Source organism: Bubalus bubalis, chromosome 12, assembly GCF_019923935.1.
Source record: "Bubalus bubalis isolate 160015118507 breed Murrah chromosome 12, NDDB_SH_1, whole genome shotgun sequence".
Classification (NCBI taxonomy): Eukaryota; Metazoa; Chordata; class Mammalia; order Artiodactyla; family Bovidae; genus Bubalus; species Bubalus bubalis.
The window spans coordinates 4,825,752-4,847,288 of NC_059168.1; the positions used below are offsets into that span (position 1 = coordinate 4,825,752).

The window sequence follows — 21,537 nt, forward strand, 5'->3', positions numbered from 1 at the left end:
TGCAACTAAGACCTGGCAAGCCAAATAAACAAATAAATAATAAATATGTTCAAAGAAATTGTTGATGAGGGGCTTTCCCAGTGGCTGAGACGGTAAAGAATCTGCGGGAGACCCAGGTTCCATCCCTGGGTCAGGAAGATCCCCTGGAGGAGGAAATGGCAACGCACTCCAGTATTCTTGCCTGGAAAATGCCATGGAGAGAGGAGCCTGGCGGGCTACAGTCCATAGGGCCACAAAGATTCAGACAGGACTGAGCGACTAACACTTCCACTTTCAAGCAATAAATATTGCTTTGTTTTCTAGAGACTCTAGAAACCCTGGAAAGTGTGTCCAGAATGACAATCTGGTTGCCCTCTCTTGGAACTTCATCAGGCCTCTCTGATACCAGCTGGAATTAACAAGCAGTGGGTGGCAGCTGCATTGTTCTTGCCTCTGGAATCAGGAAAGACTCATTTTGGAAATCCTGCAAATCAGCACCAAGAATGGGTCCTGGGGGAGAAGCCAGAGAGGAAACTGCCCAAGGACTCCGGTTGCCTCAATGGGAAAGTTGCAGCGCTGGGTCCTGCCCACACGTTTTACAGTCTTGTCAGGAAAAATAAACATCAGTGGCAGAAGCCCAAGCTCGGCAAATTAAAATACAGCTACAAGAGGATCTCCTTTGCATTTTAAAGCCAATTACAGAATCATTCAACTAATTTCAACAATGAAAGGAATGTAGAGCCCGTCAAAATTACACACACATGGACCCTGGTGATGATACCTAAAATTAGATTCTTGGGGGCAGCTCCTGCAAAAATAAATGCAAAGCGATTGCTCATAAGAAAATACATACTTTCCCATGCAAAACTCTCTCGCCTGTGATAAATTCCTCCAACAAAATGACTACTCAAGCATTTTCAACCTGCTTTGAAAAATACTGCAAGCTAATGTTTCTTGTCCAAAACTGTGTACACAGCATGGAAAAGAGAAGAAATGTGACAGCAACATCAGAGTCTTGAACTGTGTGAAAGCCAATACATAAAGGAAATGTCACCAGAGCTGGTTGAAATTGACTAAGAACCAGGTAAACATGGTAACCATGGTGTCCAACAGTTGCAAAACAAAACCTCTAAAAACCTATTAATAAACGTATTACCATCTTCTCTTCACCATCTAGACACAATGGGCCTAACGCTTTGGAATTTTTGAATAAAATACACTAAATAGAATCTTCTGTGAATGAACGAGACACCAAAGATCTGCTTCTCCCTGGTAAAGGAACTCTAAGAAATACTCATCTGAGGATCAAATGTTTCCTTTAGGGAGCACTGTTTGCTTTTAGAATTTTAATTATCAACCTCCACTAAGTCGCTGCCAAATTCTATAGTAGTTTTCAACCCCGAACAAGGTCTGCAGGCATTTTTTGGTTGCCACAACTGAGGGGGTGCTACTGGCCTGCAGGGGGCGCTGCTGAATACCCTATGATGCAATGGGCCCTGAGAACAGAGTCCTCTGGCCCCAAACGTCAACAGTGCCAGGGCTGATAAACAGACAACCCAGAGATTCCCTAGGTATTTACCCAAGATAAACGGAAACACAGGTCCATAAATCAAGAGCCACGAATGAATGGACACAAATGAACAGCCAGATGAACAGGTGCATAGGGTGAGGTCCAGAAGATCCTGAGGAGGGGTTTGGGGTGAGCCACCCTCCCAGCACATGGACAAGTTCTCGTTCACCCACCTGGAAGATCCCTGAACCCCATCCCTCTGGGGTTTTCTAGAGGCTTCATTTTGTAGGCACGATTGATTAAATCATTGGTCATTGGTGATTAATGCCCCTTTTAACCTCAGGACCCTTCCTGGTGGCCAGGACGTAGGGCTGGACATTCCAAGCTTTTAATGACATGGTTGGCTCAGTGTTTAAGAATCTGCCTGCAATGCAGGAGACATGGGTTCGATCTCTGGGTCAGGAAGATCCCCTGGAAAAGGAAATGGAACCCACTCCCGTATTCTTGCCTGGAGAATTCCATGGACAGAGGAGCCTGGTGGGTTACAGCCCATGGAGTTGCAAAAAGGTTGGAAACAACTGAGTGACTAAACAACAACATAATGCTAGTAACTTTCTGTCTACTTGTTCTATCAAATAACGAGAAAAAAGTTTTGCAATTTACAACTAAAATTGTGAATTTGTCAATTTCTCAAGGCAATTCTACCAGTTTTCACATCATACAAGGTAAGCTCTTTTATAAAATATATACATATTTGAGGTTATTATGCACCTTTGATAACTTATTATGCAAACTTTATCATTTTAAAACACTTCACTACATTCCTGGCAATATTATTTGTTCTGAATACTACTTTGACTGATATTAATATAGACCCTCAGTCTTTCCCTAGATTAATATTTGAGTATATTTTTCATCCTTTCACTCTGCCTATCTCTGTTTTTATATTGCACCAGTGGCCACGGGACTGGAAAAGGTCAGTTTTCATTCCAATCCCAAAGACAGGCAATGCCAAAGAATGCTCAAACTACCGCATAATTGCACTCATCTTACATGCTAGTAAAGTAATGCTCAAAATTCTCCAAGCCAGGCTTCAGCAATACATGAACCGTGAACTTCCAGATGTTCAAGCTGGTTTTAGAAAAGGCAGAGGAATGAGAGATCAAATTGCCAATATTCGCTGGATCATGGAAAAAGCAAGAAAGTTCCTAAAAAACATCTATTTCTGCTTTATTGACTATGCCAAAGCCTTTGACTGTGTGGATCACAATAAATTGTGGAAAATTCTGAAAGAGATGGGAATACCAGAGCACTTGACCTGCCTCTTGCAGGTATATGCAGGTCAGGAAGCAACAGTTAGAACTGGACATGGAACAGCAGGCTGGTCAAGGCTGTATATTGTTACCCTGCTTATTTAACTTATATGCAGAGTACATCATGAGAAATGCTGGGCTGGAAGAAGCACAAGCTGGAATCAAGATTGCCAGGAGAAATATCAATAACCTCAGATAAGCAGATGACACCACCCTTATGGCAGAAAGTGAAGAGGAACTAAAAAGCCTCTTGATGAACATGAAAGAGGAGAGTGAAAAAGTTGGCTTCAAGCTCAACATTCAGAAAACGAAGATCATGGCATCTGGTCCCAACACTTCATGGGAATTAGATGGGGAAACAGTGGCATACTTTATTTTTTGGGGCTCCAAAATCACTGTAGATGGTGACTGCAGCCACGAAATTAAAAGACGCTTATTCCTTGGAAAGAAAGTTATGACTAACCTAGATAGCATATTCAAAAGCAGAGACATTACTTTGCCAACAAAGGTCCATCTAGTCAAGGCTATGGTTTTTCCAGTAGTATGTATGGATGTGAGAGTTGGACTGTGAAGAAAGCTGAGCACCTAAGAATTGATGCTTTTGAACTGTGGTGTTGGAGAAGACTCTTGAGAGTCCCTTGGACTCAAGGAGATCCTACCAGTCCATTCTAAAGGAGATCAGTCCTGGCTGTTCTTTGGAAGGACAGATGCTAAAGCTGAAACTCCAATACTTTGGCCACCTCATGAGAAGAGTTGACTCATTGGAAAAGACTCTGATGCTGGGAGGAATTGGGGGCAGGAGGAGAAGGGGACAACAGAGGACGAGATGGCTGGATGGCATCACTGACTTGATGGACATGAGTTTGAGTGAACTCTGGGAGTTGGTGATGGACAGGGAGGCCTGGCGTGCTGCAATTCATGGGATCACAAAGAGTCGGACACGACTGAGCGACTGAACTGAACTGAACTGAATGTTACATGTACATTATCTTGGACTTTTAAGTTTATCTTGGTAGCTGCTTTCTATGTGCCCTGTCTGTTCTTGGTTTCTTTGCTTCTCTTGTCCTTCCTTCTTTTGTATTAATTGTGGCTTAGCTGGTAAAGAATCTGCCTGCAATGCGGGAGACCTGGGTTCAATCCCTGGGTTGGGAAGTTCCCCTGGAGAAGGGATAGGTTATCCACTCCAGTATTCTGGCCTGGAGAATTCCACGGACTGTATAGTCCATGGGGTTACAAAGAGTCGGACACGACTGAGCGACTTTCACTTTCACTTTGTATGAATGGAATCTTTCTTGTATTTTTCCCCCTCATTCACTTATTTGTGATATTTCTGTTTACTTTTAAATTGTTGCTTTTCAGTTTATGATGTGTATTTTTATTATGGCCTGTCGTAAAGTAATATATCACTCTATTTCCAATGTAAGAACTTTATAGTAGTACCCTTAGTAGTAGGAAATATGGTATATTTCCCTGTTCAGTCCTTTGTTAATTGTTGCCATTCATTCTACTTTTACATAAACACTTGAATAAATTTCTATCTTTGGTTTTAGATTACCAGTTATTGTTAACCTAGTATTAAATTAGGAAAAATATTTTATACTGAATAATATATTTAACATTCCTGGAGCTCTTCACTCTTTTGTGTAGCTTCGAGTTTCCCTCTGCTGCTATTTTTTCTTAAGCCGGAAGACATGTCTTTAACATTTTTTTAGTCCAATATGTTGGCAATGTCTCACCTTTTGTTTCTTTGAAAAATTCTACTTTCCTGCATTTTTGAAAGATATTTTCGTTGGATATTTATTTCTAGGTTGATTTATTTTTCTTTCAACCCACTTTGAAAATGTTATTCCATTGTGTTGTTGTTAGTATTATTTCTGACAGTAAGACTGTAGTTATGTTTTTATTATTTGTTCCCCTGTATATAGTGTTCCTTTGGAGAAGGCAACGGTAACCCACTCCAGTACTCTTGCCTGGGAAATCCCATGGACAGAGGAGCCTGGTGGGCTGCAGTCCATGGGGTCGCTAAGAGTCGGACACGACTGAGTGACTTCACTTTCACTTTTCACTTTCATGCATTGGAGAAGGAAATGGCAACCCACTCCAGTGTTCTTGCCTGGAGAATCCCAGGGACGGGGGAGCCTGGTGGGCTGCCCTCTATGGGGTTGTACAGAGTCGGACACCACTGAAGCGACTTAGCAGCAGCAGCATATAGTGTTCCTTATCCCTCTCTGTCGGTTTAAGACTTTTCTGTTACTCATTTTTAGCATTTTGATACGATCTACTTCGATTGTTATGTTCTTTGGATTCATCCTACTCAGGATTTGTTGAACTTTCTGCATCTGCAGGTTTATAGTTTACATCAAACATAGAAGACTGTAAGCCATTATTACTTTAAGGCATTTTTTCCTTCATCTTTCTCTCTTCTCTCCTTCTGGACTTGCCCGGTAAACCTACAATAGCCACCTAGATACTGTGACACAGGCCACTGCGTCTCTGCTCTTTTCTTTTGTAATCCTTATGGCTTATTTTGGATAGTTTCCATGTGATATATTCAGTTTCATTGATTTTTATTTTCTGAAGCATCAAATTAATGGTAAGTCTATTTGGTGAGTTTTAAAATCCAAATAGTATACTTTCAGCTCCAGAAGTTCCATGTTTATATCATCGATGTGTTTCCTTATTGTGTTATATCACCAACTTTTTATATCATCATCAACTTTTATATCATTGATTTCTTTCTTTATTGTGTTAGTCTTTTCCTTTAAATCTTCAAGATCATTTACATTAGCTGTTGGAAAGCCTTTGTCTGATAATTCCACAGTATTTTCATTTCTAGGGATGTTTCTATTGACCAATTTTTCATTTTTAAAGGTCACATTTTGCTTCTTTTTATGTCTAAACAATTGGAATCAATACTTAACATCATAAATGTTACACTGATAACTGTTTTAACCTTTTTTTCTTCAAAGATTGGTGAGATTTGTCACTAGTGAATAAGGTGTATCCTTCCAAGGATTAATTTTTAAGTTTTTAGCATGTGTCCAAAGTAACCTTTACTCTGGGGATATTTTATCCTTATTACTAAGGTATGACTCTTCTGGTGTCTCCACTTAATGGTGGTCTTTTGATTTTTCTTTTAAAGAGATTTCTCCATTATGGTTTGTGAGAATTCAAATACACCTCTGCCTTATATGAGCTCTGGGAATTGTTCAGTTTATAGCTCCATGGAAATCTTTATTTGCATGGCCTGTGGAGTTTCACATTATGTATGCAAGGATTAGTATTCAGTCAAAGACTCAAGGGATTTCCTATGCAGATTTCTGAAACTCTTTCTTTTAATGCCTCTACTTTTGTATTCTGCCTTGCAAATTCCTGTTCCCTGGGCCTCTCCAAACGTTGTTCTCTCCTCTCAACTTGGCAAGACTTCTAGATTCTGCTTGAAGCTACCTCTCTGTACTGCAGTCTGGAGAGCACTTCTGAGTATAAATTTGAAGTGGTTTCAGTAGTCACCTAATTTATTTTTCCTTCTTATAGAATCACAAGTCTGTACTGACTGTGTTCCAATGTCTAAAAATAGTTACTTCATGTATTTTGTGCAGTGTTCTAGTTATTTATGGCAAAAGGGCAAATTTTACGCTGTTTATTACTTCATCAGTGGAACCAGAGTAATCATTCAAAAATACAAGCCTGATGATGGCACTCTCTGACTATATAATTCATTGTCTACATTGAGATATTTTGGTAGTGCTAAAATACTAACCCAAAGGGGCTTTTGTGATAAAAGGCATAAAGGCAGATGGTCACAGGAAAACTATAACCCTCTGCCATTGGCAAGCATCATGGCTTAGCTTCTGAGCTCTTATTACCGTTACCCAACCTCCTTTTCCAACAACATGTACTCCTTACGCTATACTAACTTGATAATGCTCTTTCTTTTGCTTTTGACACCTCTCTTCTCCTGTCCATCTAGTAAATTATTCTTCTGCCCTCCAGGTGGTTGAAACACTATCTTCCTCTATGTCTCCATAAGACTTTGTACTTTATTTGGCAGGTACCTCATGGCATTGCATTAATTTGTTTACATTTTTCCTCCTCTCATGAGCTAGACTTTTGAGGATGTACAAAATCAAGAAATATATCTTTGAAAAATTAATCTAGAAGCAATATTTGTGAAATATTGGATAAAGGAAAAGTGAAATGGGTAGGTTAGGAGATAGTTCAATATCTATGCTGCTAAGCTGCTAAGTCACTTCAGTCGTGTCCGACTCTGTGCGACCCCATAGGCGGCAGTCCACTAGGCTCCTCTGTCCCTGGGATTCTCCAGGTAAGAATACTGGAGTGGGTTGCCATTTCCTTCTCCAATGCATGAAGACTGAAGTTAAAGGGCTTCTGTTGTGGTTTAGTTGGTAAAGAATCTGCCAGCAATACGGAAGACCCAGAAGGGAAATCTACTCCAGTATTCTTGCCTGGAGAATTCCATGGACAGAGGAGCCTGGAGGGCTCATGGGTTCACAAAGAGTTGGACAAGACTGCAACTAACACTTTCACTTTTTGAAGTTAAAGAAGCTCAAAGGCCTCTTAGCACCAAATCATCTTATTAATCTTAGACTCCGAACAACAGTCAAAATCTGCTTAGAAAATCAGGATTTTAAAACCTGAAAATCTCAGTATAGAAGTTCTTCATAGTTTATGATCTAAGTAAACCTGCCAAAATTTGATGAGTTTCAATGTTGGGAAAATACCAGCAATTTCCCCACTGTGCTATACTTAACATTCTACTACAGTACCCACTGCAACTGACATATATAAACCATCATGCACACAATCTCATTATTTGATGCAAAGTGAAAGTGAAAGTTGCTCAGTTGTGTCTGATTTTTTGCGACTCCATGGACTGTGGAATTCTCTAGGCCAGAATACTGGAGTGGGTAGCCAATCCCTTCTCCGGGGGACCTTCCCAACCCAGGGATCGAACCCAGGTCTTTGATCCCTGAGTTGGTACAAGACTACAGTTAAATATGGTGTCATGAATTTTTTTTTCCTTTTATGAAAACTTTTTTTATTTCAAAAAGTTTCCCAACTGGGACAAATACATAAAACAAAGATTTTTAAGACTCCTGACATTAGACAACCAACAACACTGATTCTTAGGAGATGGAAAAGAAGTAAGGTAACGTTATACATTATGCCAGGTTCCTGTACTGAGAGTTTCCAGACTGTGGAATTGAGAGGATAATTAGAGTTATCACTGGTCCAGTTAGAGCCCAGTGACCATCCTGAGCTGAGACTCTGGGAAGACTAGTCGACTAGAGGTTGTAGGACAGGGTGCCAGGGAGGAGACTGTTACATACAGAGAACCCTGAGACCTGAGGAAGGTCCCCTTGAGTACTCAGAGTCCTGAGTAACACAAGAGTGAGGAAACAACTTGAGGCTGGAGAAAAAGTCATCCAAAATGAGCAGAAAGGAAACACCAGGGGCTCACATAAAGCCAGAAACAGTCACTGTTCTCACTAGCTAGAGTGGAAAACCTCATCATGAATAGAGCATTGGATATCGCGTGCAAAGGAATCTTGTCTCAGCTCTGGGGAACAGTCAGCCATAGACTAAACGCTGCTCTGGTCGCATCTTTAAAGTTGCAAAACTAGACCCCAAATGATCAAGTTGTTTCCAAGTAACTTGACTGCACCCTAGAACAAAAGCTCAAGAAGATGCATAGAAATACAAACAAGCAGACTTCTCACTGTCTAATATCCAACTAAAGACTACTAGATCTACAAGGAAGCAAGACAGTGCAACCCACAATGGGGAGAACAGACACCAAAAGCAATGCAGAGCTGACAGGTATTAAAATTAGCAGCTAAAGATATGAAATAGTAGTATAATTGTAATCTATATGTCCCCAAAGTAGAGACACAGAATATATACAGAAGACCCAAATCAAACTACACAGAAATGAAACACAGACCAAAACAGTGGTTAAAAAAAAAAAAAGTAAAAATAGTATCAATAAACTATAGGATCACTTCACAGATGTCTTAAAGTACACGAAATTGGAGTCCCTAAAGAATAAAGGGATGAAAGGGATAGAAAATATGCTTAAAGAAATACAGAAAGAAAAAATTCAAATTTGATGAAAATTGTAAATTCACACATTCAGGAAACTCATGAACACAGGAATCACAAACAAAGCTATATGAGGACACAGTGTAATCAACTTGTTCAAAATCAGTGATCAAGAGAAAACATTAAAGCAGCCAGAGTAAAATGAAATGCGGATTTCTGTCGGATTACAGCAGATTTTTGTTGTTGTTGGAAACAATGCAAGTGAGAAGACAGTAGCACAACATCTTTAATATGTGGAAAGTAAATAGATACCAACTCAGTAACACATAACCAGCAAAAATACCCGTGAAAAACGAAGGTAAAAGCAAGAGATTTTTAGACATATTGAAACTGAAAGAATACATAATCTGCAGACCCGCACTTCAAGAAATGTTAAAGGAACTCCTAAAGGCAGAAGGAAAACAATAGCTGGAAATACGGACACACACAAAGGACTAAAGAGAACTGGAAATGGTTAACTTCAGAGGTCACGATAGAAAATACATTTTGTTATTTAAATGTGTTTAAAATATAATTGTTTCAACAAAAGTAATAATTCATGTGGAATCTATAAAATATACCAGCAAGCCACATAACAACAATAGCATAGAGGTGACTGGGAAGTGAATGCTTCGTATTGCAAAGTTCTTAACACGGTATATGCTTGCTAAGTTGCTTCAGTTGTGTCTGACTCTTTACCATCCTATGGATCATAGCCCGCTGGGTTCTGTGTCCTTGGCATTCTCTAGGCAAGAATACTGGAGTGGGTTGCCATGTGCTCTTCCAGGGGATGTTCCCAACCCACGTCTCTTACATCTCCTGCATTGGCAGGCAGGTTCTTTACCACTAGCGCCATTTGGGAAGCCCCTATACAGTATATGAGTAGCTTCCCTTGTAGCTCAGTTGGTAAAAATCTGCCTGCAGTGCAGGAGACCTGGATTTGATCCCTGGGTCGGGAAGATCCCCTGGAGAAGGAAATGGCAACCCACTCCAGCATTCTTGCTTGGAAAATCCCATGGACAGAGGAGCCTGGTGGGCTGCAGTCCATGGGGTCACAAAGAGTCGGGCACGACTGAGCGTCTAACCTTAACCTTAATACAGTACATCTCTTGGAAGTACACTGACAAGTTGAAGATACAAACCCTAAAGCAACCATTAAAATGACAGAGTTATAGTTAGTAAGACAACAAATAAGATAAAATGGAATAATGAAAGAATAAAGAAGGCAGAAAAAGAGGGAAGCAAAACAAACAAAAGTTTGAAGAGAAAATAGCAAGACAACAGATTCAATCCTATGCATATCTAAGCACATTAAGTGTAACATTCTCAAATCTCAACTGAGAGACAGAAATGGTGAGACTGCATAAAAAGGCATGACCTATTATAGGCTGTTTATAAGAAACACACTTTAGGGACGTCCCTTGTGGTCCAGTGGCTAAGACTCTGTGCTGCCCGTGCAGGGGGCCCACGTTCAATCCCTGGACAAGGAACTAGATCCCACATGCTGCAATTAAGACCCAGCACAACAAAATCAATAAAAAATACCACACTTTAAACATAAAAAACAAATAGATTAAAACAAAATGACAGAAATACCTATTACATGCTAACGTTAGTCAAAAGAGAGCTAGAGAGGTCATATTAACATCAAAGTATATCTCAGTGCACCTAGGGAAAAGGTGGTTACATCATAATGTTTAAGGAATTCAATCATCAATAGGACATTACAATCTAAATGAATCCATACCTAATAGCAAAGGTTCAAATGCATGAAGGAAAAATGGATACAATGGCAAGAAGAAATGGACAAACCTCTAATTATAACTATATTTCAATATCCCTCTGTTAGTAACTGATAGAATAGGAAGAAAATCAGTCAGGATGCAGAAAATCCAGTGGAATCTACAAAACCCTAGTAAAATCAACAAGTCAGTTTCACAGTGTTGCAAGATATAAGATCACTAAACAAAGATCAATTTTATACCTATATGCTAGCAACTAATAAACTGAAATTGAAATAAAATAACAAATGTCCCTTTACAATAGCAAAATACTAGGGACGATTCTGATAAAAGATACTCAAGTCCTGTGCACTAAAACTGCAAAACACTGCAGAGAGAAATTAAAACAGATTTAAATAAATGGAGATATATACTGTAATCATAGTTTGAAAGAATCAGTATTGTTAAGATGTCAGTTCTCTCCAAACTGATCTGCAGATTCAATACAATCCCGATAAACATCCCAGCAGGCAATTTTTTGGGGGGTACAAATTGACAAGCTGATTCTGATATTCACAAGGAAACGCAAAGGTGTTAAAATAACAAAACAGCTTTGAAAACAAAGAACAAAGTTGGAGAACTAACAGTATGTGATAGGAAATCTCATTATAAAGCTACAGTGAACAAGAGGGTGTGATATTGGTGTAAAGACAGAGATAGGAACAAAATACAGAATCCAGAAACAGACATATATGGACAACTGATTCTTAGTAAAAGTACAAGGATAGTACTTTCAACAACTGGTGCTGGAACAACTGGATATCCATGTGCAAAAACTGAACTACCCATTATTTTGAAGTATGTAAAACCTAAAATTGCAAAAATTTTCAAATAAAACATAGGAAAAAAATCCTCATGACCCTGCATTAGAGAAATGTTTTATAACTATGACATCTAAAACATGATACATAAAAAACTGATAAACTGAACTTCATCCAAATTAATTTTTTAAAATGTCATCTTTCAAAAGACATTGTTAAAGAGAAAGTAAAGATGAACCCTGTACTGAGAGAAAATATCTGCAAAGTATATATACATATAAATACTTTTATGCATATAAAAACTCTCAAAAATCAATAATAAGAAAAAAAATCAATGCAATAGAGAAGTGCAAAAGTTTTAAACACTTTGGCAGAGGAGATATTAAAAGATGCTTGCTCCTTGGAAGAAAAGCTATGACAAACCTAGGCAGCATATTAAAAAGCAGAGACATTTCTTTGCTAACAAAGCCCATATAGCAAAAGCTATGGTTTTTCCAGTAGTCGTGTATGGATGTGAGAGTTGGACTATAAAGAAAGCTAAGCACCAAAGAATTGATGCTTTTGAGCTGTGGTGCTGGAGAAGACTCTTGAGAGTCCCTTGGACCACAAGGAGATCAACCAGTCAGTCCTAAAGGAAATCAGTCCTGAATATTCATTGGAAGGACTGAGTGCCTGAACAAAAGAAGAAGATATATAGATGAATGATAAGTAATAAGTGCCTGAGAAGATGCTCAACATAATTAGTCATTAAGGCAACATAAATTAAAACCATGAGATACCATTACAAACATTAGAATGTTTAGATTTAGAAACACTAAATCAGGGGGAGCTGAAACACTCACATACTGTGGTTGGGAATGAAAAATAGGGTAAGTGCTTTGGTGGACAGTTGGGGAGGTTTCCTAAGATGCCAAATATACTTCTACCAGTTGATCCAAACACTCTACTCCTGGATATTTACTCCAGAGGGGAAAAAAAAGCATAATTCTACTAAAAGACATTTTGTGTGTTATAAACATGTGCACAAATGTTTATAACAGATTCATTTGTAACAGCCAAGAAATAGAAACAACTCAAATGTCCTTTAAAAGTCAATGAATAAACAAATACAGTAAATCTGTACATTGGAATTCTGCTCAACAATAAAAAGAGAATGAATTATTGATACAAGCCAAAAGATAGATGAATCTCAAAACAATTATGTACAGTGAATGAAGCCAGATAAGAAAGAACACATACTGTATGATTTTATGCATATAAAACTATAAAAAGAATACAAACTCACAAGGAAATGATACTTAATACCGTATTCTAACACATATATACGGAATCTAGAAAAATGGTACTGAAGAATTTACTTACAGGGCAACAGTGGAGAAACAGACATAGAGAATAAACTTAACGGCCATGGGGAGAGGAGAGGAGAGGAGAGGATGAGATATATGGAAAGAGTAACATGGAAACAAACGAAAAAACTAATGAAAATACAAAAACCTGGCTTTCCTATTAAAAAAAAACTCACAAAAGCCTGGTAATACTGAATTGATATCTTCATCAGGTGTCTGTGACCTGGAGCTGAGTAGCACCCGACTTTTTAATAAAGATGGGTCAGGAGAGCCTTCCCTGGTTTGCACAGTTAAGTTACCCACCAGGTCCTGTAAGCATCTGCATAGTCAAAATCTCTGTCTGAAAGAGCTTGAAATCTGATCTAGGAATGGAAGTAGCAGCAATAAAATTAATATTAAATAAGAAACTCTTTTCAGACCCTGGGATATTTCCTTTTACCTAGCAAAGAGGTTTATGGTGTGTGTGTGCTAAGTCACGTCAGTCATGTCCAACTTCTGTGCAACCCTATGGACGGCAGCCTGCCAGGCTCCTCTGTCCATGGGATTTCCCAGGCAAGAATACTGGAGTGGGTTACCATGCTCTCCTCCAGGAGATCTTCCCGGCCCAGGAACTGAACCCATGTCTCTTATGTCTACCTGCATTGGCGGTGGGTTCCTTACCACTAGCACTCCCTAGAAATCCAAAGAGGTTTATACTACTTTATTATTTCTTTTTAGTCAGGTTATCAGAAATTTTAGATGTAAATATAAGCAAAACAGTATACTTTCTAATTCACTAGAAATTGCATCTATGCCTTTAATTGTAATATTTCTATAAATTTTGTTTGGAGGAGGAAAAGAATAACACATGACTCATAAATGAAACACTTAGCTGATGGTATTTTGAACAAATAAATAGAACACAAACTCATCTATAATGACAGCTGATCAGTGGTGGCCTGGGGATAGGTGGGACATGCAGAGACAGGTAAGAGGAGTGAATGAAAAGCAGCCTGAGAAAAATCTGGGGAGTGATGGATATGCTCATTATCCTGATTGTGGTGATGCGTCTACATGAAAATTTAGGAAGTTGTCATTCTAAACACATGCAGATTATCATATGCCAATTACACCTCAGTAAAGAAATACAAAAATAATATTTCCTATTTCTCTCCAATTCTATGCAATTTAGACTTCACACATGCCATTCTTGCTATATGCTCCAAGCAGTATCTCTTTCATCAAAACAAGCCCAATAATTTTCGAGAAAATTTTCAGAAAATCTTCAAGTATGTTACCTTCAGTTATTTCTTGTCATTTTACAAGTTAACTTTCTCCTTTAACCTTTTTCTAAATGTGCTGAAAGGTATTTTCTCATGTTTTCATTAACCTGGTCTTCGGTGTCATAGACTCTGGTGATTGTGGATATTTCAGGTCAAGAAAATGAAGCCAGTGGCCTTGTTGATCGGATGCCTAAGTAAGGCAGCCACTGACCCAGCAGGACACTCCTGTGCTGCGCATATAGCCAGATCCTGCTGCTGCACGCAGAACCTTGGCTTTTTTTCTTCAGAACACTGCACGAAGGCGCTGCTCTGTTGAAAAGTCTTCACCAACTATGCCCCTGTCTTAACACCTCGTTGTAGGACCTCTCATCTTCCGCAACCCCGCTGTGCTCCAGTTCTTCGATTTATGCATTTCCCCTGATCATAAAAGCAGTGCTCTCTATATTATTTCAAGTCATTAATTAGCCAAGTTCCTTTATTTTCTGTAAGTCAATCCTTTTGCGGCTCTTCCCTTAACTACCTCCCCTCAGAACTATTTCCTTTGTTAAATACATGCTTATACAAGTTTCTGAATGTGTATTATGTATCAATTATATAATTACATAATTACAGTAATCGGATTTAACGGCATAATTAGAATGTGTAATTACATAATTAAAACATGTAATTACCAAGTTAAAAAAATAATATGGAAATTATTTTTTTAAATGAATAATGCATGTATGAGTAGGCAGCTCTCAAAGTTCACTGCTTAAGCGTTCTAAAAATCATTTCAGCTGCAAACAAACCTAGAACCCAGGAAGCAGTTATTTCACTTGACGGGTTGAATATTTTCAAAAAATTTAATAGATTTTGATTTTATTAAAATAGTAAAAACCTTTAAGAGTTCATGCTTCGGATGCAGGACAAAGACAAAAAAAAAGGCAGTTCTCATGGTCTGAACATATTATTCACCTGTTCCCCTAGACAAACTAAAAGTTTCCTTAATGTAATTAACTGCAAATAGTAAGTAGTGATGACTGAGAAAGAAAGTCGTGCCCCAGCTGGTATTCTGGTGAATCCATGAGACAGTATTTCTGATTCTACCCCAAAATTCCATGCTTGGTCTCAAAGGTACAATGCTAATTTTAAAAATAAATGTTGACTATACATGGGCTTCATAATAAAAAAAAAATCCACCTCTATTCATTTAATTTCAACTTGAACGAAAAGTTTTTAAATCTAGAAGTGTATTATATGAGTGGTATGATGATGATGGTTCAATTATGCTAGGTTGGAGATGCAGAGGGGGATCAGATGAGTTCTTCAGATTCACGCTATTCAGACAGACATATAGCCAATAAATAAAACACAGAGAGAATATAGGCAGTAATAGCTTTAAAAGACTTTTTAAAAATCTAATAAGTCATAATTTGGTGCCTAAGGAAGTAATCTTCATCATCTAAACCAGCAATCAATTGCTGATTTTTCTGATCCAAATCAACACAGCAGTTGATTACTTTCTTCACAGGAAAAATCCCTAAGTCCTCTTCAGGCCCATAACACTTTGTACATGCTTAATAATACAGCACTTAATCCCATTATCTCATAATTATGTTTACGTCTGCCACTTTTTAAGAATGTGAGTTCTAGGACAGCAATCACTCAGCGCAGGAAAGATTTCTCACACATGTTGAATGCCTGCAGGAGTCTTCTACACACAGATACATACACAGGCACACACACCAGGAAGGAATATTTGCCTGTCCTTTTCATGGGGACATAGAATGAATCTGTCTCTTGACAACACAAGTCACCAGCACATCTTTCAAAACCCAACAGTTTCACTTGCAAATACTCCTAAAGATCATTCTCAGATGAAAACTTGTTCTTGGACAGAAAAGGAAACACAAACATGAAATAAAAGAGTATGTTGCACAGAGAAGGCAAGAAAAAATTAGCAGAACGGCTACAGTAAACCACAGTCTAAAGCATGATATTTTGCATTACATGACGTAGCTGCTGCTGCTGCTTCTGCTAAGTCACTTCAGTCGTGTCCGACTCTGTGTGACCCCATAGACGGCAGCCCACCAGGCTCCTCCATCCCTGGAATTCTCCAGGCAAGAACACTGGAGTGGGCTGCCATTTCCTTCTCCACATGACGTAGAGGACCATTATATTAATAAGTGTGTATCTGTTGGATCTGATCAGTCTGGTCTTCAGGGTTGCTCTGTTTCAGCAGACAGCTCCATCACTCCTCATCTTATGAATTCATCTGCAGCAGTTTAATGTTTCAGTTCATTAGTTAATTATTTGCATCAACATTTCTTGGGCTTCTATTTACTCTATGTGAAGCAGAGTGCTGGCTCAAAAGATGCAACAAAGTAACAGCCCCTGCCCTCATGGAGCTCATACTCCAGGAATAGGACAGACACAGAAGCAAAGGACAGTCCACATGCTCAATCTGTGCTCAGAGAGTGCGCCCAGACCCAGGGAGTGTGGAGAAGAACAGTGCGCCATGACAAATTCCGCACACTGCACGAGGGCTCAAGCTCCTTGGACCCTGACCATTTCAGAGTTGTTGCAGATAATCTAGGTGAACTTCATACACCAGAGCAACTGGTTTAGAATGACTCCAACACCCCAGAACCTGGAGCTGGAAGATTCATTAGTCTCAGGAACCCCATTCCCTCTAAACATACCCATCCCCAACTCATCCACCCTCACTCCAAGGTAAAAACTGGCAAGCATTGTTCTCAGTCTGTTTTTGTTGGCAAACAAATTAGTAGATTGGGGTCCAACATGTGTGTGCATCCATGCATGCTAAGTTGCTTCCATCATGTCTAACTCTTTGCGACCCCATGAACTGTAGCCCACCAGGCTCCTCTGTCAATAGGATTCTCCAGGCAAGAATACTGGAGTGGGTTGCCATTCCCTTCTCCAGGGGATCTTCCTGACTCAGGGATCGAACACACATCTCTTATGTCAGACAGACCCATTCCCCCAAACATGTCATGAAATGCAGTGTCCTTTGTCCCACAAGTAGCTGTCTATCCATACCTACTGGAAGTCTCCTGAATCAAATGCCCTATTCAGCAGAAAATAGTTTGTAATGTAATACATGCATGCTGCTGCTTCAGTCATATTTGACTCTTTGAGACCCTGTGGAGCCACCAGGCTCCTCTGTCTATAGGATTCTCCAGGCTAGAATACTGGAGTGGGTTGCCATGCCCTCCTCCAGGGGATCTTCCTGACTCAGGGATCGAACCTGCATATCCTGCAACTCCTGTATTTCCGGTGGATTCTTTACTGCGAAGCCACCAGGGAAGCCCCTTGCAATGTAGTACATGGCCCTAAACTGAGGAATTAATGATTCTGCCTAGCAGCAAAGAAGAAACTTGCAAAAATTGTGGAAATGTGCAAGTTCACAGATATTCACATAAATACAGTTGAGGCTTATTGAGAAGGTTTGGCTTTTGTTTGCTTGCTTCTTTTGAGGAAATAGGTTCCTCCTTAGCTACTTGGGACCAAGTAGTAGTCACCCCAGAGCATCCTCCACAGAGGGACGTCAGCCACAGCCAACCAAGAGAGAAGTGCCCGGTGACTCTGAAGACAAATCCTGCTTTGAATTCCAGCCTCACTACCTACTAGCTGAGCGATTCTGGGTAGATCACCTAATCTCACTGAGCCTATTTTCGGCTTCTATTAAAGCAGGATGAGCTCAGTGACTCTTTGCAACCCCATGGACTGTAGCCCGTCAGGCTCCTCTGTCCATGGAATTCTCTAGGCAAGAATACTGGAGTGGGTCTCCACGACCTCCTGCAGGGGATCTTGCCCACCCAGGGACTGAATCCAGGTCTCCCGCATTGCAGGCGGATTCTTTATTGTCTGAGCCACCAGGAAAGCCTACAAGGAGGATGAAAGGAGACAGTATATGCAAAGCCCCAGCTCGGTGCACACATGCCCCCCTCCACACCTGACGGAGCAGCGGCCACAGTTAGGAGCGAGGGTCCCAGCTGGCTGCTAAGAGTTCAGCACCTCAGAGCCCACCTTTTCTTCTCCACTAGCCCTGCTGTCATTCTCCCTTTCTGCCCTGCCTTCACGCCCATCTCCAAGGTCAGATCTTGGAACCTCAGAGGTTTTCCACCTTCCAGAAGCTTCCTTCATATTTCAAAGAAAAAAAATTTAAAAACTCATCATGAAACACCAATGCTTCACGTTAATTTCATCATCTGTCTTCCCTTTAAAAACCCCACAGGAGACCACGTCTTGCCTGGTTCTCTCACCTTTTGTAGGTGAATGTCCGTGTTTTAATTCATTGCCTTTTCTATCTATTGAGTTCTCCTGCCCAGGCAGTGAACCTGTGAGCTTAAAATGGAAACAGAGAACCTCCTCCCTTTTCTGCAGCTGCCGCTTCACTAGCAGTCATTAAGTAGAGTCAGTGTTTTAACGCACTAACAGAAACACATGATTGTTTAACAGAGTATATTATGGAAAATGGCAGTGTTAATAGTCTCTGCGGAGTTCTAGCTGGGGAAAAGTACATTATAGCCTTGCCAAGGCAGGGGGCTGTTTTTGTACGTGAAAATAAGTTGCCGACATTGTATATCATTTTTATATCTTGTTGCTAGGCAACATCTAAGACTGTGGTTATTGCAAATGTGTCTGCTTTCTTGTTTAAAAAAAAAAATCCACTTCTTAATTCTGTTAAATTAGCCCCGTTATTGATTCTGTGGTCTTTCCTGAGTATATTGATTGAGGTTCATCCATTAGCTTGGGGTCGGGAGAGCGGGGGGAGGGGGGAGGGCAAGGCAGGCTTGCGTCTGTAACTAGAACACAGACATTAACACTAATCATTAGTTCTCTTGTTTGTCACTCTTTGTTTTCATACACAGACAGGTAGAGTTCTGGTACCCAGAGATGCAGTCTTCAAAGGATGAGAGGAAGATGGGGACAGAGTCTGCCAGTGAATGAAGTAAGTAAGTACACGTATTTTCTAGAGTAAGCTTCCTATCACCGTTGGTCCTGAGGCCCCAGAATATTTCTTTGTTTTCTTTCTCTTGAAGTATGGCTCTTGTTCCAGCCTCTGTTTACTTGTTCTTCTTTCCTGCTGATGTGCCACATTAGAGCCATATCCCCTGTCACTTAAGAGAGTGAGGGAGGCGGTGGAGAGGGTAAGGAAAGGTGACTGGACATTTCCCATGAAAGAGAATTCTCCTGGCCTCTCTCTCAGCCGCTCTTCCTGGACTCCTGCTAATGGGAGGTGTCTTCTCTTCACCCTGTTGGTGAGGGAGGGACTCTGACCCTACAGTGACGGGGATGCAGAGTGTGGTCCTCCCGAGGCTAGGCAGAGGTGATGGGCAGCAGCTTATTGGTCACATTTATCCTCAGCCTGGGGAGAGGCTCTCAGGGCGTGGAGTGAACCAGCAGGGGCTGTGGGAAGCAGGCAAGAGGATAGGGTGACTCTACCGGGGGGGCCTTGGCTTGTTCTACTAACTCCACAGGCTGGCAGGGAACTAGACTCCTCACTCAGGGATGAGCAGGAACAGCACCTGGTCCCTTGATAAGGAGGGCTGTTTGGATAGGAGACATTAGCCACGAGGATGGAATAGGTGGGGGCTTGTGGTTAGAATTGATGCTTTTGAACTGTGGTGTTGGAGAAGACTCTTGAGGGTCCCTTGGACTGCAAGGAGATCCAACCAGTCCATTCTGAAGGAGATCAGCCCTGGGATTTCTTTGGAAGGAATGATGCTAAAGCTGAAACTCCAGTACTTTGGCTACCTCATGCAAAGAGTTGACTCACTGGAAAGGACTCTGATGCTGGGAGGGATTGGGGGCAGGAGGAGAACGACAGAGGATGAGATGGCTGGATGGCATCACTGACTCGATGGATGTGAATCAGAGTGAATTCCGGGAGATGGTGATGGACAGGGAGGCCTGGTGTGCTGCAATTCATGGGGTCGCAAAGAGTCGGACATGACTGACTGAACTGAACTGTGGTTAGATCATGTGAAGCCCTCCTGGTTTCACCAGGTATCAAGGGAGCACATAGTATTGAATCTCAATCTTAGTTAGTCCATCATAGAAATAGAGCCCAGGATGAGAAAAAAGTTTGTTATCCCTGAAGCAAATCTGGAGTGGAATAAGTTGTTTACTGGGAAGGGCAGTGACTGTAGGTGAGGACCACTCCAAGGCAGCTATTGCTATGCAACCCTAGGCATTTCCCCTCATCTTACCTGGGCTTTCTCACCTCACCTGGTTTCTTGTCTAGGAAATAATTACACTTACGCTGTCAGACAGTCAAGACGTAGTTATGGAATACCCACAGGGCACAAAGCAATAAACTTATTGCTTATTTAAGCCAGAAAATAAAGCTAAAGCAAAGGACAGGATTTGTCCAAATACCTGGGCAAACCAGGCTCAAGTTAGGAGCATTAGACTCTTACTGCCTCCAGGCAATCATGGTCATATGTGGTCTTGGCTTTGGGGTATTTAAGAGCAGTATTTGAGAAAAATCTCGTCTCTTACTTTTGTCAAAATCTGTGCATGTGCTTGTGTTGGTTTTTATTATTTATTTTATTGCTGCTGTAAGAAATCAGTTCAAAATTAGTGGAATGCAAGTCATTCCACTCCAGATTTGCTCCAGGAATAACAGAACTTTTTGCTTATCCTGGGCTTTATATGGATAGATAGAGAGAGAGAGAGAGTATTGAGTCAAACTCAAGAGGATCATGAGTGAAAAATCATTGGCCTATTAGGGAAGCTCTGAAATTCATGAGTGCCTAAAGTTCATTTTATGCATAGTCACTGATTAGTGAGTGTGCATTTATTATCTTACAGGTCAGAAACTTGGAGGCCCAGAACTGGCTAGAATCAAGATCGTGGCAGAGTTGTGCTCTGTTTTGGATGCCCTAGATTCGGACACGACTGAGCGACTGAACTGAACTGAACTGAACTGAGTGGAGAATCTGTTCCCCACCCCTCCCAGTTTCTAGAGGCTGCCTGCATTTCTTGGCTCATGGCTCCTCCTTCCATCTTCAAAGCCAGTAAAGGCTTTTTCACACCCCCATCTCTCTGGTTCTCTCTTCAGCCTCTCTGTTCCACTTATAAGGGCACCTATAATTACGCTGCGCCTACCCAGATAGTCTAGGATCTTTCCCCACCCCAACATCAGCTGCCTAGCAACCTGATTTCTTTGTTCCCCTAACTCCCCTTTGCCACATAAAACATTCCCATATTCTGGGGATTAGGAATGTAATTCTAAGTACATTAGGCATGACTCTGTCCCCCACAGTGTCTGTATATGATTCATTATCTGTCTATCAAGAGCAATGATGAGGACTTACCTGGTGGTTAAGAATCTTCTTGCCAGTACAGGGACAAAGGTTTGATCCCTGGTCTGAGAAGATCCCACACACCACGGAGCAACTAAGCCCACGCACCGTGACTACTGAGCCCGTGTACCTAGAGCCCATGCTCTGCACCAGGAGAAGCCACTGCAATG

General features: G+C 40.7%; 1 protein-coding gene and 1 long non-coding RNA gene across 10 annotated transcripts in view; one reads left to right on the forward strand and one right to left on the reverse strand.

The window, feature by feature from the left end:
- The window catches only part of AFF3 (AF4/FMR2 family member 3), a 582,175-nt gene that overhangs the window by 268,041 nt on the left and 292,597 nt on the right, over nt 1-21,537 (reverse strand). The gene's annotated exons all lie outside the window — the stretch shown is intronic.
- On the forward strand, nt 18,492-21,024 carry LOC123328393. Its single transcript, XR_006543182.1, has 3 exons — nt 18,492-18,610; nt 18,929-19,008; nt 20,874-21,024. It is a non-coding gene; the product is annotated as an uncharacterized LOC123328393 (long non-coding RNA).